The sequence below is a fragment of the Phaethon lepturus genome, unplaced genomic scaffold (genome assembly GCF_000687285.1).
Source record: "Phaethon lepturus isolate BGI_N335 unplaced genomic scaffold, ASM68728v1 scaffold17312, whole genome shotgun sequence".
Lineage (NCBI taxonomy): Eukaryota > Metazoa > Chordata > Aves > Phaethontiformes > Phaethontidae > Phaethon > Phaethon lepturus.
This window is the reverse complement of record NW_010522787.1, coordinates 8,077-25,957: the sequence shown is the minus strand read 5'-3', so window position 1 is coordinate 25,957 and position 17,881 is coordinate 8,077. Positions and strand designations below refer to the sequence as shown.

Genomic DNA, 17,881 nt, shown 5'->3' with positions numbered 1-17,881 from the left:
TCTTCCAAAGCCGTTTAGACACGTAGGTGCCTAACTCTCATTAATTTCCGATTTCATAGGTTTTTGCTACAGTCTGTTGCCATTCAGTGGGTATTTGGCTCCTAAATCACTTGGGCTGCCTATGGATGTCCCCCCCAGCTCTAGCTGGAGCAGTGTAAGGTACAGTTTTCCCAATTTACGCTCACTTTGCTGGCTGTGCCCCACTTGGAGGGCTCCCGTGCAGCAGAGGCATGAGCCTCTGCCAGCAGTACCTGGCGGCAAAAGGACATGAGCAGACATCTGGGAAAATGTGGCTTTTTCCCCAGGTGCACTTGAAGAACCTTTTTTCCACAGCAAATCAGATTTGCAGAGGGGAAGTCAGGAAACAGTTTTCTGAAGATGCTATTTGATCAGATGGTAAAACCCGCAGCTACATTATGGCCCAGGTCTGCCCTCTGTGCCCTGGGTGTAAACAGGCGTTTTGCCGAAGAAGCCAGCTCCGTGAACCCGGCCCCACAGAAACCTCTCGGGTCTTCGGTCACAGTTTTGAAGACTTCCAGGCACAGTTACCGCAGAAGCGTGTCCCTTCCATGCTCCTTCAGCCACACATTTGTCTTTCCCACCGGGAAACAATCCAGGCAGGTTCTAGGCAAACCAAGACCCATGAGAAGATCAGTGAAATAATTACTGCTTTCTCTAATTTGTCAAAGTGTATTTTTCTTTCTGCCCTAGTATATTTTCCCCTCTGTTGTTCCGTCTTTTCCCTTTGTATCAATTCCACCCCTTGGTTCCTGATGGTTTGTAGGGTGCTATGGCTCTTTCTCTCTCAGTCCTAACGTTTTATGGTTTTCATAGCCATAAAAAGATGAATGCAAATGCTGCCTGTAGGATCCTATAGGTTTGGGTTGTGAAAGGCATTAATCTCCAGCATAGTTTTTAAACAAATCTATATCATAAGCATGGGAAAAGTGCGCTTTGAACAGAAATATTCAGGGACGTAAGAAGGTGTTTTGTACTGAGGCTTTGCTCTGCTTTCCTGTTACATCTTGCTCCCGTGTGCGTACACTCCAGGCTGTTACACACCGAGGACAGGAATCTTCTGGGGGCCAGAACCTACCTGCGGAAAGGACAATTCGAAGTCCTGGACCTTAGAGAGGAACAATAAAGGAACCTGCATTTTTAATTAGGCAAAGCAGATTCAAACATTGAAATACATAGTCACATTTGTCACTTATGGTAAATTACATCATCTGTAATTTTTCTCTCTTTAGAAATCAACAGGTTTATTTTAATCATGAGTTCTAGCAGCTGCTGTTCTGAGCAGAGCCAGTCAATACCTTATTTTTGCATCTGATACGCAGCTGCAATAACAAGCCACATGTGAATTTTATTAAGACTTCCAAATTTTCTGCCTGTTCAGGGAGCTATAGATTTAAGTTTTACAGATATCTGGCTTTACCTTAAAGTAAAAAAAACCCAAACAATGTTCCCACCATTTCCTTAAAAGAAGAAAAAAAGGTTTTGTTATGCCTATGAATTAAAATGTGATTAAGATGTTAGGTGTGAGTGGGATTCCATGGAACTGCTGGAAACGGGACACTCATCTTAAACAGAGACTTGAAAAATAAGTTGAGCATTATTAAAATATTCATATATCTAAATGGCAGATAAAGTGCCATTTTTGTGGTGAAAATTTACATGGATTTTATTAGATGATGATGGTCAGTAATATTTAACAGTTGCATGTCAAAGGGTGAAAGTACGTTTTTATGAAGAAGTGCACTTCTCTCTGAAGTTAATACTTCCTGCATACTAATTTCCATGTGCATATAAATGAATTTTAGATCAATTTTGATTTGAACCTCATTATTGTAACCAAAGGTGGCAGTTACTCCCATTCAGATGCACTTAAGAATCTGGAAGTGGACAATAACATCCTGTTTCCAGAGGCAGATAATCCATTGCACACTACTACACGTCTTGAGCAAATGGATTAGCGTTTTCTACAGATGGCAGCGGGGAAGTTTGGATAGCGGTGTGCAAACACGCTATTTGATTTGAATGCCACAGAGATCTGCAAAGCAAATTGCTATCTGACATCAGAAGAAGTGTAAGGTGTTGATATTGTGAAAGAGTGGTGGCAACCGTTGTCTGCACTTGGATGTGGAATATCCGTGGTAGCCACCGGAGCAGAAATAAGCCATGGTAGAAAGTGAGATGTTCCTTCTAGGACTGTGACTTTTTGATCTGATACAGGCTGTGCTTTTGGGTCAGGTGCACGCAGGAGAGGTGCCTTCCTCCTTTGCTCCGCCATCCGCTAACGAACCGCCGGGCCCCGCTGCTGCCGCAGCCCACTGTAATCCACCGAAACCTTCCCCCTGGATTTTGAGCCTGTTCTTTCCAAAGAGGAGACCCCAATGTACAAGAGGGGTGCTGCTGTCCTCGCAGCCCTGCTGGGGGACGGGACGTCTGCTCCCCAGCCCCAGTGGGCAGAGGGGCAGGAGGGCACCCTGCCAGGGTCCCCTGGGGGACCGAGCTCAATAACCGGGGAGAGTCCTGCGGTCGGGCGCCGTTTCGGTAACCAAACACTTGGCACGCTCCGGACTGGTCTGCTGTCTGCTTTTCATTGCATTCTCAAACATGCGCTTACAGTGCTTTTTGTGGTGGGTAAGTGTTTACATCCCATATTCATACTGTTAAACCAGTTGCCAAACAGTGAAAAGCTGATAAACGCTATAAAGTACAATCCCACTGCCGCTTGCATGCAAATAAATAAGAATAACTTAGCTCTTTGTCCGCTCTTCGGTGTATAAATGCATTTGTCGTGTACATAGTAACATCTAAATCGTTTTAGTAAAAGCGCTAGGAAGGCTGAAACATTACCTGCAGGTACGATAAGGAGAAAATTTTACTATTTGGTGGTGGTTTTATGATTTCCTTATCTGATTTTTTTTTTTAACACTTTTAAAGTTATGTGATGCTTAATCACTATGGCTGGGTTAGACTTTTTAAAAATTTTTTAATTTCATGGAGTTCCTTCACCTTCCTAAAGACTGAGGGATTAGCCCACCGGCTAAAAATTTCTATGAAATGTTCATTAAATCTTTTCTTGTTTCTGCTACAGACACAGATATCTTTTCAATGTGCCTGGTCAGTTTTGAGGCCACTGTTTTTGTTACTACCATAAATCATTAGCAAGTATTTTTAGTGTCATCAGTGAAAGGTTACTAGAAGCCCATAATTTTTAGATATATCTTTTTGATAGCTGCTCAGAAATTTCCTTAAAAAGGGGGTGTAAGTTGTTCCACACCAAAAAGCGGAGACCGTGTCCAATTTGTGCATAAATTTAAATTGTCTTTCTAATAGACTCTTCGGAAGGTGTGGGGTTGCCTTCAAGGTAGTGATTTAAACATAAACTGACCCTTGATGAGGGAGCTGGAGTTTCAGTTTAATGTGTTTCTGCAATTTTCCTTCGCCTTCAGTGCCTTCAAATTCCACACAAATAATTCCTTCATAACAAGTGCCTTTTCAGAAGATGTATGCTGCTGACAGTTAATATAAAATTATTGCCCCTGAATGCATTTTTGTAATTACTTCCCAGAGAACTGTCTTTGTGTTAGAAGACATTTCACACTTTAGTAACATAAGTGTTTGGGGAGAACATGAGTAATAATTACAAGCAGTCTTTCAGCGAAAATAAACCTAAAAATTATAAAAAAAAAGCTAACGTTAAAGTTGGTTAGAGACAGTGAGGAATTTATTTAGCACGTTACGCCTGTCTGTATATTTTCCAAGTTTAATAACCCTTCAGTAACTAAACTTAAAAAAGCAATAAAGAACAGAGAAACTGCTTTCTAATTTTTAAGCAATAATGAAACTAAAAACTGATTAAAAGTGACATGCTACTAGAGACAGAATAAAGAAACGTAATCTGAATGCTCCTATAGGAGATTTCTGCTATAATGGAAAATGAAATGGCTCACAGTTTGATCAATAAAAAAATTAGCAGCATTTAATAAAAGGTTTCTCTAGCATGTTGACTAAAGGATACTACCCAAGTCTTGAAATCCAAGAAAACCAGGGTTGTAGGGCGGGTCTGTGTATGTGAGCACGATATAAAAATCACTACTGAGCAAAGCCGGTGGGTTCCAGGTCAGATGCTCGATGTGAAGCGTTACGCTGGCTTAGAGAACACGAGGCCAGGACTGCCCGTGAAAATCCCCGTGTGCTCCGGTGGCTGCTGTGTGCATACAAGCAGCGAGCCGGGATTTGCACGGAGGCAGAAGAACGCAGAGCGAAGCCTGGGTTTCGCTGAGGAAACGGGCCCGTTGTGCCACAGAGATAACCACACAGAGACACAGGCGGGCCGAGGTGAAGCAGGGCACCGCGAGGCGACCGGTTACGCGTACTCTCCGTTCCGCGCGTGGCGTCTGTGGCTGTGCTACAGCAAAGGAAGGTGCAATGAGCCCCCAGTCCTCTGCCGCGTTCCTGCCAGCTCTTCCCGCGCCTTTAAACACTTAAGCTTTTCTTAAACCTTGTAGCTGCTAATTTGAGAAAACTGTATCCTACCAGTGAAGTAAGATGAACGTTTTCCCTGTGAAATGTTGGTGTAAGTAAGTTAATAGAAGGATGCTGAGAGGAGGACGCGGGGGGTGCGTGCAGGGCTGTCACCAACAGTTGTGTGAGCGGTGCGATGCCGGCAGGGGCAGGCAGCGGCGGTGCAGGCGCCGGCAGCGGTTAGTACTGGGCGTTTAGCGTGGAACCCCCTTCTCTGAAAGCGCATGTAGAAGCACCTGTAGAAGGAGGTGCAGTACCCTACCCGTCGTCTTTCCTAAACTAAAGGAGAATGCTGAGAACTGTCCACTACTTAGAAATTAATATGATTTACTAAATACTGGTGTGTAATAAGACTCTGTTGTGAAGCATTATAATGTGTGCTATATATTTTATTGTTAACACACTCCACAGAAAACTGTATTATTAGTATAATCTGTGTTTTTATCCTGGGGGTTATTATCCAGAGAGATACCTAGCACTCAGCGCTCTCCCTCTTCCCCTGCCTTTCGAAAAGAAGCTCTCGTAGCCACCGTTGCCACTTGTCGGTGGAGTCTGCTGTCAGAGTCAGACAAATGACAGCTTGGAGAGGCTGCTGCAGCCATAGCCCTAGGAGGGCACGAGGAGGTAACAATATACAATTTTCATGGTTCAAGGGTAGCCTTATCCTACTGTTCTTCATTACAGTACTGCAGTGAGATCAATTTTATTAAGTTGTAAGTCTTAGGAGGCCAACACCATTAACTACATGCTGGATCAAATAATTTTTTTGGTATTATGATTGTTTTTTCCCTCGTTGAGGGAAGGCCAGATCTGATGCACGGATCTCTTCAACCTGCGAGGAGAGTTAGGTGGTGATTGAGCATCGGCAGGATTGCGTGGCAGCCTGTGCTTCGCTCACGCTGCTGTGTCATGTAGTCAGCCTGTGCAATTTGATGTCGCATGAGTATACCGTGGTGTTGCATGCATTATCCTTTCTGGCTCTTTGTTTTTCAGCTATGCACCTTTTTTTTTCCCCCCCATGTAGTTTGACACTGAGTGAAAGACCTATGCCGCGCTGCATGATAGAGCACCAAACCTGCTTGCTTTTGATGGACGTAGCAAGGATTCAGTGTGCGGAACAAGCTGCCTTTGATGCCTGGTCCTGGTCCTAGGGCTGGGATGCTATCTGCGCTCCCTCACCTGGTTTGCTTGGCTGGAGCAGGTTTTTGGCTGCTCTGTGTAGCTGTGGTTCCAGTGGCTCACATTAGGGTGCTGGCCCATTGAGAGACAGCACACGCATGTACCTGCGTTCAAGATGCAAGCGTTTAAAAAAGGTGGTCTTTGAAATGGCAAAGAGCCACAGACCAGGGTTACCCAGCAAAGACAAGACTTTTCATCCTATGGGAAGATTTCAGCTGAGGTTTGTTTGTGTTTTCATTACTGAAACATTGGTGGCTTTTTTGCTTCTGTTCATTCTTCTTTGACCACAAATGACAGAGAACTTTGGACTCTCTTGCTCTACAACAGTGCTGGAGACAACACTAAAATGTAACAAACTACCAAAGAGACCCCTCCCATGCTGATTTGGCATTTGACACTGTGCAAAACGTTTACTAAGGAACGTTTAGATTAGGCTTTTCCTTTAAGTAATTTGTTTCTTTTGTTCTCACTTCCTAATTATAGATGAAATTTCCTTTCCTTTTGTCTTGCTCGGGAGCTGAGCGGCAGCCCTGTGGCTGCGGGGCAGGAAGGCTTCACCCCTGGGCCGACGCACCCCTGGGTGGGCACCTCGGGGCTCCAGGAGCCCCAGGAGGTGTGTCGGTTGTGTGCCAGCACCCATCATTCCTCCAGCAATTAGCTTTTATTGCTTCAGTGCCATTTACTTTTATCACTTGTCCTGCATCTCTGGCAAATGTCGAGGAATTATTGTAGTCCTTTGTGAGACCTTCAGGTTGTTTTTTTTTTTTTGGACCAAGGCAGAGGAATGAAGAGATGCTTCTTTCCCCACCTCTTCATTTTGTCTTTTGCCTTCCAGCTGTCAGCCCTCAGCAGTGTGTGTGCATGTGTGTGTACATGCTTAGGTAACGATTTGCACAGCATAACTTTGGGCACTCTGTAGATTGTGGCTGTAGCTCTGTGTGGCAAAGTTGCTGTGATAGGAAGTGCTGTCTAACACTAAGTCAGTGTATGCGTACTGTAAAGAAACAAGTCTGGATGGAAGCCCTGTAACTGCAGGTATTTAAAGGCAGACATGACCCTGCACTAAGTAGTATGTTCCGAAGAACAATCCTAGTTTTAAAATAAATCACAGCTTTAAAAAGTCCTCAGGCTTAAAAAAAAAAAAAAAAAAAAAAAAAGCCCCAGAAAATTTACTGGCACAAAGACATAAAGGCTTGCTTGCCCTATATTCTGCTGATAAGTTAAAAGTTTAAACTGTCCATATTTCATTCCACAGCTAAAAACATAGGCTAAGAGGTTTGTTCCTTTTTTAATTTCTTTGGCCCACGTGTTGCACCATGTTACCCATTTCCAAGTCTCTCAGTGGAAATTGTCGGTAGGCATCAGCATTGCTTCCAGTACGGCTCTGACCTTGTGTTTTCAGTCCTGCATTGCCAGCTGAAGTCCCCAGAGCAGTTTGCTGCTGCCACGGTACCCGTGGTCCAGGGCTGAGGCTCTGCCGCACTCAGCTCCGAGCACAAGCCCAGCCTGGCGGCGGTGCCATAAATCCCAGTCTGCCTGAAGCAAGTGGAAATTTGCTCTTGACTTCAGCGAGGCCTGAGTTGAACATGGTACATGTAATCTGTTTTCAAATATTTGGCTTTTGGAGCACATTATTCCTGTAACAGAGCTGTTTTGAACGCAGCTTAGAAAGCATTTCTACTGACTGAAACTTTCAAGCCCGACCTTTGGGGATTCGCTTTTCCAGCTTTGCCAAGTTTGCCACATTCCTTGGACCACCAGGTCAGGCAGGAACACTCCCAGTTCTTCATATGTCCCCTTTGAAATGGTAACTTTCTAGAGCATAAGCTGGCTTTCGCAGAAAAAAACAAGAGTCATTAACAACATTAACTTCAGTGGCAATTAGAATAACATATTCTTGACTGTTGGCCAGATTGATTAGGTCATAGAGTAAAATGTTCTTCTTGTATAAAGCCCTGCAGGCCTTCCGCTGTGCTACAGGGGAAAAAAACAAAAGGAGAGGGGGAACCAAAAACAACAAACCCAAACATCTCCCCAAGCCTGTTTCCTGATGTCTCAGGTAGAGCAAGGTGTACTTTCCAGGCTGATCTCTCAAATTATATCTTCTCTTACTCACACAAGAAAATTGTTAAAGCCATATTAGAGATGGCAGGTTCATTTAAAATTACTAATAACATTTCTGCGAAATGCAGGGGCTTTTTTCCCTCCCTTTAGAATTAATTAGCAATCATTTATCCTAAGATGCGGTGCCAGTAGCTCCCTTCTACTGAGGTTTGGCCATACCCTTGCGCTGTGCACAAATGTCCCGGTGCCGGCTGGGAGCTGTGCGCCCGTGGTGCTGTGCCGCCTTCACAGAGGCATTCCCTGTACAAATTCCTTGCAGGTCAGTGATTTTTGTTACTTTTTTTAGCAACCTAGATAGAAGCTACTTAATATTGAATTAAGTTCACTAATCTCCACGACTGCCTCAAAACTAATACACATTGCTGTGCTTGATGCTACAAGGCAGCCACTGATCGTTGGAGATTTCAGAGGGTGTCATTGGCTCTGGCCACCAAGAAGCCCCTTTGTGTGGTAGTGCACGGACATGTCCCTGCGGAGCCAGGCCCAGCTCCAGAATCACACCTGCTCCTGCTGCTGGTGCCAGCAGCGCCTCGGCCTCCCATGGTGACCCAGCACCCTTTGGCAGTGTGCTCATGCCTGCGTGCACCCATCCTGCCTAGCTGCGCCGGGGCAGGATTATCCTGCAGCTCTTGCCAGCAGGAAAATTGCAGGTTAAATTGGTGAACTACTACCGCAAAACTCCTCAGAAATGAATTCCTGAGGAATGCTCACGGCTTGCTGTCCTCATCAGGGAAACTGAGCTCACCGCAGGAGCAGCTGGGCTGCTTTTGAAGCTTTTCCTTGGTGGATGGACCACCCATTCTCATCACTGCCCTGGTGCTCACTAGCTGTTTTGCTCCCCTGGGCAAGGAGCTAGTGTCTCCCTGGGGCCACCCACGCCCCACACACCCCCCTGACAGCTCGTGATCGAAATAGTGGAGACAAAGGTCAAAAAAATAAAAAACACCCCAGATTTTTCTTGGCGGTGTTTGGTTTCTACAAGGCAAGCACCAAGCATGTGGCTCAGCAGAGGAATCTGAAGACCGTGTTATTCAAAGGACAGTAACATTGAGGCGTGGCAGACATGTAAAATTCCTTCAACTCGCTGAAAACAGAAAAAAAAATCATTTTAAAGCAATGTTACATTTGCTAAATAATTTATGCAAGATTCGCAGTTGTGTTATTTGACATAGAACTCTGTCAAGCAACGACGCTTTTGAAAAGTTGCCTAGAGGATCAGATTTCCCATTCAACAGGGAATTAAAAAATGTTTCTGGAATTTTGCTTTGCAGTCGGGAATCTGTTTTCTTATCTCACACTGTACAATTTATTTTTCCTAAAGCAGTGTGCTAAATTATTTGTTATTTTTGGACTTGGTCAAACGGCTTTATCCCTGGTGTAGTCACGAAGCGTTGGAGTAAAACCAAGGATGAATTTGTCACAGTGTACTCACCAGATCAGCTGGTCTTTACGTTAACTGTCAAAAGACAATATTTCTGGTAAAAATATTAGTGAAGGTCCCTTAAAACTCCCCAAAGTTGCCTGAAAAACTTTCTTCTTCAGGTTGTGGCAAAGTCAGTTTAGAAGTGCTTCTCTGAGGACTCTGTCAGCAGGCAGCATGGAAGCAGGTGGCAGTTCTTTAGGTTAGATTTATATACTTGGACTATTTTTATAGGTTTCTGTCTTATAAAACCAGAGAGTTGACATTCTGATTTATTAACTATCAGGTCTGCAGGACGTACAGGCTTTAAAGATTCAATGAGCTAAAATGTTCGTGATTGCAGTCTGGGATGAGAGGCTGTAATATGGTGGGCCAAGTAAATACGACAAAATGGAAGTGGTAATTTGAACATGTACGTTAAATTATGTGTGAGGTAAAGCAAAGCTAGCATAGCTTCAAGCGTCACTTATTTGGTGAAGTAGTAGTATAAAGAGAATCATAATCGTGTGGTTTTTTTCATTGCAATACATTTTTCTTTAAGGAAGAGTCTATAAAGCGTGAGGTTCAGCAAACACCATTTTATTGAATAAACATAGCACAGATGATGACTTACAATATGGAGAGCTTAGTGAGTGATACTTTTTATAACCAAATCCTTAAATTCATTACCACTGTGTAAGTGGCATATCTGATTTGTTAAGATGAACATTATATCTAGCCCTTAATGGAAATTTTGTAGTAGAAAGGTATGTATAATTTAACAGTAAGAGAACCTGAAGATGTGCAGATCAGTTAATAGCTAAGAGGGATGCTGTGATACACCACAAGCAGGCATTGATTTTTAATATTTCCATTGCAATTCGAAGGGTACGTCATGTTAAGAGTGCTCCATGGAAAACTGCAGAGCATTTTACACCGGTTGATTTATGTTGTCATGCTCAGTGCAGAAGATGGTATAAAATGTGTTCTGGCTGGATAGTGGTAGCAGAGCCCTGCTAACCTGTGTGTCTGAATTACAGTGCTCGTGGTAACCAGTTTTCGTCTTTAATAAAATTTATTTTTCAGCTTTGTTTCATGTTCTCAGCATTGGTTGTCCTTAATATTTTTGGTGCTGATGTAATTTTAGAAACGATTCATCTCTCTCTTTGCTGGTGTTTCCTTCATGGCTTAAAACCCAAACACATCCCAAACCAACATGGTGGCATCTCCCTCCTGCCTGGTTCGAGCAGCTACCAGGCTTTCGAGGTCAGTCGGTGCCCGGTGTGGGAGGATCTCCTCTCCCGGAGAGCCTGCAGTTCATTTCATTTTGGTGGATGATTTCTCAAACGTTCCCGCTTAGCAGCAGGGTGTATTCAGGGTGTGCGAGTGCTCGCGGCGGCGGGTGACATGGCGCAGGTGTAGCCCCTGCGGCTGCACCGCCCATGTTGGTGGGCATGCGTGCAGAAGGGGTGCAGGCGACTCTGTTTCAGCTGGTCAGCAAAGCCCGGTCAGCGAGGCCAGCGTATCTAACGGATGCTTTCCCGGCTGAGAGGGCAACAGGGACTTAGAAGGGCTTTTTCATCTCTGCTGCCTCTCCGGAGAGCCCAAGGGAGGGCCGGCCGCAGCGCTGCGTGGAGCCATGGGGCACGACTGGCTTCAGGCATGTCTGGGTGGCCACTGTGGCCAAGGGGGTAGCCTGGAGTCATGAGGATGTGGCTGCAAGTGGCCGCTGCATGCATGCTGGGGGTCTGGCTGTGGCCGGCTGCCCGTGCCTCCCGCCCCACTGCCAGCTGAGGGCCAGCTGCCCGTGACTGGAGCTTGCCACCTGCATGGCCCCAGGGTGCCCGGCCCCCCCGTGCCGGCGTGTTTCTGGAGCTGCCAGAGAGCTCAGTCTCCTTGTACACTAATAATGCTCATGAAAACTTGCGGGTTTTTTGACAAAGGTGTTTGTGCTAGCCCATGCTCTGGTCACAGATGAAGATAAAAAATATAAGAGACCTGAAGGTCAGATGCAATGCCGCTGGCTCCCGGCTAGGTTGGCACAGCGCGAAGCTGATCCGCCCAGCAAAGTGCCTCCCGTTAGTTCAGCGGGACCCCTCGTGTCCTGGGGTATACGTGTGCTTTGGGGGTCTTCAGCTAGATCATTTTTTTCTTGGTGTTACTAATATTGGGGCTTGGAGGAGGCAGGGAGAAGAGAGCATTGAGAATTAAAATTCAGCACATGCCTTTTCTTTGTGGGCTGTAATTAATCTTGCCAATTTTTAAAGCTTTGAGAATCTGCTTAAGTGATAAAACACTAACAACTTTATATGACAGAGAGTTAGAGGCTCCCGCTATACACCCACCACAGAAGATTAGGAGAGAGTGTTTGCAGGATTCGCACTAAGCAGCAGAGAATACAGTTGAGAATTGTTGCACCGCATGATATAAAAACCACATTAGTATAATGAAAGGTGTCGGGAATAATGTGAGAGGGCTGTAATTAAATGTATCTTAATAAGTGCAACATCCTTCTTAAAGCTCTTCTTTTTCAGACCTCTCAAACTTAGAGGATGTTCTTGCTGTTGGCAGGTGGCCTGGGAGGAGAGCTGGAGAGTGAAGCGAAGGACAGCCGGGCCCTGGAAGAGAGGAACAGTGTGACAAGCCAGGAAGAGAGAAATGAGGAAGATGAAGACATGGAGGATGAGTCAATTTACACCTGCGATAACTGTCAGCAGGACTTCGATTCACTGGCAGACCTGACTGAACACAGGGCACACAACTGTCCTGGAGGTAATGTTAAACTAGCTTTACGGTTCTGACAGGTGGTTAGCTGGGTAATTGGACATAGCAACAGCTTGAGGCCTCAAGTGAGATTAAAGAATTAATAATGTAATTTTACAGTTAATGTAATTTTATTGTGGTGCCTTGGGTAGCCTTTGTTCACTCCTTTAATAAAATTAAAATAAAAGCAACAGCTTTCCAATTGGAATCTGTCAGTAATTACGTTAGACAAAAATGTTGTGGGTTTTTTTTTTTAACGCTAAAAGTTTCAGGCAGGGTATTTTTCCCTCTCTCTCCAAATGCAGGAAGATTAAAAAAGTTAAATGACTGAAGTGTGCAAAACTCCCAGGAAGAAAGGCCTCCGAAACCTATAAAAGAACATGAGTATTTCGGGGATTAAAATTAATAGTGCGAGTTTTGTAATCCCAACCTAAAAATACACCATTTTCCCTAGGTTATTATTGCATTGCCTTTTGAATTTTATGGAAGTGAGGACAGCATTAGCCTATGCTGATCTTGATTTTACTTTCGGTAAAGTAAGAACAAGCTCAGAGCATTGGCATCAACAATTGCAACGTATCTTGCTTTTACAGGGCTGCCTTCGCATGGCCGGCGGTAGCAGCAGAGCACGCTAAGCCGATTTTACGGGGGTAGTAAAAAGCTTTGCAGATTTTACCAAAGATTAAATAAAATCTTAGGAGGGGGAGCGCAGAATACGTTCATACGTATTTAAATCAGAGATTCTCATCCTTTACCTTCCTGGAATTGAATACTCTGCCATCACTTTTTCCTCTGCACTCATCTGAAATATTTTTAGGAGTCGCTATTATGGCAGACAGATAGGTCGAGGCTGGCAGAGGGCAGAAGGGTTATTTTCTCTTCTGGTGCAAGCAGTATCCCATCCTCTTTCCCCTGAGTGCATATTCCTCCCTGGCCACTTAGTTTGCTTGGTCATTCGTCCATGTTTTCTGCTCTTCTTTTTGGGCATACATGATACTCGGCCAAGAAAAAATACAGGAAACAGAGTAAGGCAAAGGAGGGAAGGTCAGGTGGGGGCTTCGGCTCAGTCTGAGTCCCACCCCGAGAGCATCCTCCCCTGTCTCGCTCTGGTCTGCGGAGATGAGGTCCCCCGCTCTCGTTCTATCTGCTTGCTGGGAGGAAGGACAGAGGGACGTTGGGGCTTCTCCCCAGCCTGCAGGTGGATAGGGACTGCAGTCCTACGCCTGGCCCCAGGGCTCCTTGTCTGTGCTCTAGTTTAAACACTGTGGAGGCGGCAAACTTGAAAGTGCATAAAAGTGGAAGGCTGCTTCTTGCACAGTCTGTTCTTGACCAGCCGACAACCACGGCATTGGGCTGAGGCTCCTGCAAGTTGTATTTGTACTCTGCTGCAGGGTAGTAAGCAAGAAAATGCCATTGAGTAGAAAACCCCTTGTTTTCCAAGCCGAAAGGGGAGGTGCACAGCCCGTGTGGGGACTGTGGGCATTGGTCCTTTCCAAAGGAGCAGTTGCAGGGACAAGTTGTTCCCGACACCATCCCACATGGGGAGCGGGACAGGCAGGATCCCGCCAGGGTGGGCGGGCAGCCGTGCAGCTGTAGGGTCTCCAGTGGCTGTCCCTGGGCAGGCACTGCTCCATCGCTGCCATGTCTCCTAAGTTGTGCTGGTACAGCTGCTCACGGTTCTGGGGGTGACCCGCACCAAAAGAAAGGCTGTTTTTACCCCAGTTGTCTGCTTGGGTCTGGGTGGTCCCACAGAACAGCTGTAATGGCACAACTGGGGGAGCGGAGCAGGGCGGAGGGGCACGGGTGCTGCTGGTAGGGACTCCAGAGGAGGAATGTAAGGTTATGATGTTGACCAACAGCACTATGGGAAGGAACAATTTTTTTTCCTGAGGCAAATATACAATAAAATGTAGCAGTCTGGGGATTCTGTTCATATCAATACAGCCAGTGTTTTCACACCTCAGTTTTTATTTATCCTCGATGTAGTTTTCTATGAGTGAGACTGAGAAAAAGAAATTACATTTTTTGGGACCTATCAAAATAATTTGTTAGTATTCCCATTGCTAATTTTTCATTGCAGGTAGCATAATTTCATCTTCTTTTACTGTCTTTGCATGTGCTGATGATTTACAAAAAATTTTGTCATAAAAAGGCACCATATAACCATGTGCATGTACATGGAATAGGTGCTAATTATCTCCATGTGAGGGTATCCTTGTTCCAGAACAAGAGTGCCTGTTTTCCATTTAATTTAATCGAGTGTCCTGAAGTGATTTAAAGTAAATAGGAAGATTGCACTCATATACTTTGGAATGGGAACATTTCCATGCAGAAAATCTGGAATATTGCTTGATATTTACATGTGTTACCTTGAGGAAAAAACCCTTTCAGACCCACCGGTTTGTTTAATAGCCATAAGAATTTTTGTTCAAAGCATGCAAAGTGCACCTCTTTGTTAGTTCATCTGAAAAGACTTGCACCACCAGGGTGAAAATCTTAAGACTGCATTAGGAAGCGTGGTATTTTTAAAGATATTAGCCCACAAAGGAAGCTATTTGACTGTGTCCTTAGTTACCCTGCACTCCTTTTGCCTATAATGCCTGCCTGACGCATCTGAGGTTGTAGTGCAGTGCCTGACCTCTTGGCAAGCTAGGTTTTCATGTCTTAATCTGAAGCAGGGTTTTCAGTCGTGTCTACATGGCTCCAGATCAATACAGGTAATATTTGTAGTGATAATATCACCAGGCTGATAATACAACATAACTAATGACTTCCTCTGGGATGCTGAAGTTAGGAAGGTATTGTAGCTCAGGAGTGTTGCAGGATTACAAGAGATCACTCCAAAGAATAGGATAAACCATCTATTTCACTGGAATCCCTTAGAAATTCATTAAGGCGCGCTGAAGTTATAATACAGTTTGAACGCAGCTGCTTTGACATGTAAGGAGGTAACAAACAGCCATTTCCCCCCTTGCTTTTTCATGTATTTCAGACGTGTTTCTTTGAGGACAAAACACCGCTGAAATCTAGACATCTCTGGTAGCATAAGTGCGTGGCATTCCTTTTGATGTCAGTGTAGTAGAGATGTTCTCCTTCTGACAGAATTAGGTGCCTTTTATACCTTTTGCTCATGACTGATGTCTGTGATTGCAGGTTGTAGGTTTCCAGTGCCTACGGGGATCTGAAAAGGGTCTAAACGGGGGCAGCTTGTACTGCAAGAACAACACATTTCCTTACCGGCTCATGTCTTCCCTTGTCTCCCAGCCCGCCCCCACAAATGAGCTCTCCTGCAGCAATCCTGGAACTAGTGCCTCAAAGAACTAGCAAGCACCTTGAAAAGTACTCCGAGAATAAATACACACACCTAGCGTATATGCTGGATGTGTTAAGCTTTTAAAATTAATTTAAAACTCACTGGTATCCCATGTCCCCATAACTAGAGAAGACTAATTGCCATCGGCATCATGTGCAGTCTTTTTTATACTTTTTTTTTTTTGCACGCTGCTGTTACAGTGTAGGAGTTATAGCCTGATGCTATCTTATAGCATTAGTGACAAGAGTAAAGAATTGCACATGGATTTACAAATTACTGTGTCCTCCAGCCAGGAGGAATCTGCATACATCAAGCAACTATTCTGCAATATAGCCTTGTCTGGTGGCTGATGCGGAGTTGTTTGTTGTCTGGTGAAAAGTGGCTAAAAAGCCACGAGGTTTTGCCATTTTGCTTGTGTGTTTTAATCCACCTGCGTTAGCCTGGGTTTAGCTCCAGTATTTTATGGTCTTATTTTTGCTTCCTCCACCCATATCACCCCTTTCCTCCCGGGGGTCGGAATATCTTGATGTAAACTTTTTTCTTCAGTTTCTCAACTGAATGTAGAGTGTTTTAAAGCAAATTAGTGCATCAATGAAGTGGACAGAAGTAGGTTATGCTGGGGTCTCTGAGCATTTCATGAGGTCCTCTTCTGTTGTTGATAACTTTACAGGTTGTCTGTTTCAAACAGCAGCAGAGCTATATATGGATATTGCCAGCTTGGAAGCGGCTGATTTTTCTAAACTACTGTACGGTAGGAACTAGTTTATAATTAAAGTCTTGCAGTTGCTCCTTTTAAATGCCCTGTAACTTGTACACTAGGCTTACGTTTGAAATGAGGTATTATAACTGTCTCATGCTAGTGTATAATTTTGCATTTTCTTGTATTTCACCTGCTACAAGAATTATAATTGCCATGCAACTGTATATGCGGGATGCTTATCCAGAAAACCATACACGGCAGCTTGTCAACAAGTGACGTCTCATGAACATTTTTGTCAGGTGGCACTTTGTACTTCCCACTGACAAAGAGCGGCTTCTTACTTTATTTCCAAATTAGCCCTCCCCGAAATTGTAATCTTTTGTTGCACCTGATTGGCAAGTCAGATATTTTTTGCTGCTGTTGCTGCTTTAAATTAATGAATTACTGATCATCCACCACAAAAGAAACTGAAATACAGTTGTGAAAAAGCAGTGTGGAAACTTAATTATACACCTAGTTTATACAGCTGTGGCTCTAATGACCTACTGGCCCTAATTACTGTGTTGTGGCTCAGTCTGAGTGCTCTTGTCCTTGCCAGAATTCTGCTCCTTTCTCTTAACCTGACTAGTGTTTCAAGCTAAAAAAAATAACAAGTTTCCTTTTTTTGTTCTTTTCTACATTGTCGTGCTGAAATGCAGTTTTCCTTCTTTCCAGAGGTCGTAGCAGTGTTTTAAAATTGGCACCAGAAAAGCTCAGTAATACCAGAAACTCTTAAAAACATGGTTTTTCCCTGGAGTCCTCAGTCCTCTCTGCCTAGATCTGAAAATGGGCACCGGGGCAGTGTTTTTATTGTCAATCACCTGGAGGGCTCCGAGCGCAGGCTCCTGTCCCTTGTTTGTCCCAAGTGTCCCCCCTCCAGGTGCAGGGCAGCAGGGCTCCCGAGCGCTCGGGCAGCCGCCTGGCCGTGGTGCCCAGGTGCTTCGCATGTCTCCCCGTAGCCAGTATTTGTGCCCCTCGGTGCCGAGAGCTCCAAAACCCCGGATTATTGTAGGGATACGCTTGGCTGGATGGTCTGGGGCCCAGCTCCCCTGACTGCTATCACTGCACAGGTGATGTTTGGATTTACCTGGAGGTTCTGTTTCCAGGACGTCTGCCTACGCATACCAGAAAATTAGCGTGCTGATAAGGTGCTGGGCTGCCTGGCTTTCTACACAGGTGCTCGGGGAAATATGCAGTTATCATGTAGAACATAAAGCATGTTCCCATATCTGAATTTGGATCTGAAGTCAAACAGAAGCACAGTTGCAAATTTAATGACAAACAAGGCATACGGTAACCTTGCTGAGACAGGGCTTTCGCAGTGCATCCTGTGCAATGTGTTTCCTGAGCCGCCAGCACTGGCTCTGCACCCACACAGCGTGTTTGGCATGAGTGGGGGCTGCCTGCGAAGGTGCTTTTAGTGTAGTCTTCAATGTATTGCATACGTCTGTGAAAGTTGTGCAAAGTGTTGTGCTCCCTAACAGCGTTGCTCATCCGGCAGATCGGAGGGTCGTCCTGCAGGCGAAGGTAGGTGAGACCCCGGGCCGCGCCGCTGCGGCTGGGGCACGCGGTCCTGCGCTCAGCCCTTCGGCACGGGGAGGTGTTAGTGGGGGCTGAGCCTCAGCAGTCGGTTCTTGGTCTGTCTCTTGGATTCTGCAGGCATGTCGGTGCTTGTAAGGATTTGGGGACACGCAGACACACGTGAATTTAAAATAACGCTTGCTCGCCATAAACACCCAGCTCGGTATTTGCTTTGCGGCCTCACAGAGGGTCTCCCGCAGCAGGGGCACAGCGGCGAGCCCATGCAGCTCCCCAGCCGCGCGGGAGC

At 45.1% G+C, this 17,881-nt stretch overlaps 1 long non-coding RNA gene across 1 annotated transcript in view; it reads left to right on the top strand.

Moving 5' to 3' along the window:
• Positions 1-16,065, top strand: part of LOC104616801 — a 31,390-nt gene extending 15,325 nt beyond the window's left edge. The window contains exons 2-3 of the long non-coding RNA XR_737991.1: positions 11,810-12,010; positions 15,985-16,065. This is a non-coding gene — a long non-coding RNA (uncharacterized LOC104616801). The remainder of the gene's footprint in view (positions 1-11,809; positions 12,011-15,984) is intronic.
• The last annotated feature ends 1,816 nt before the right edge of the window (positions 16,066-17,881 follow it).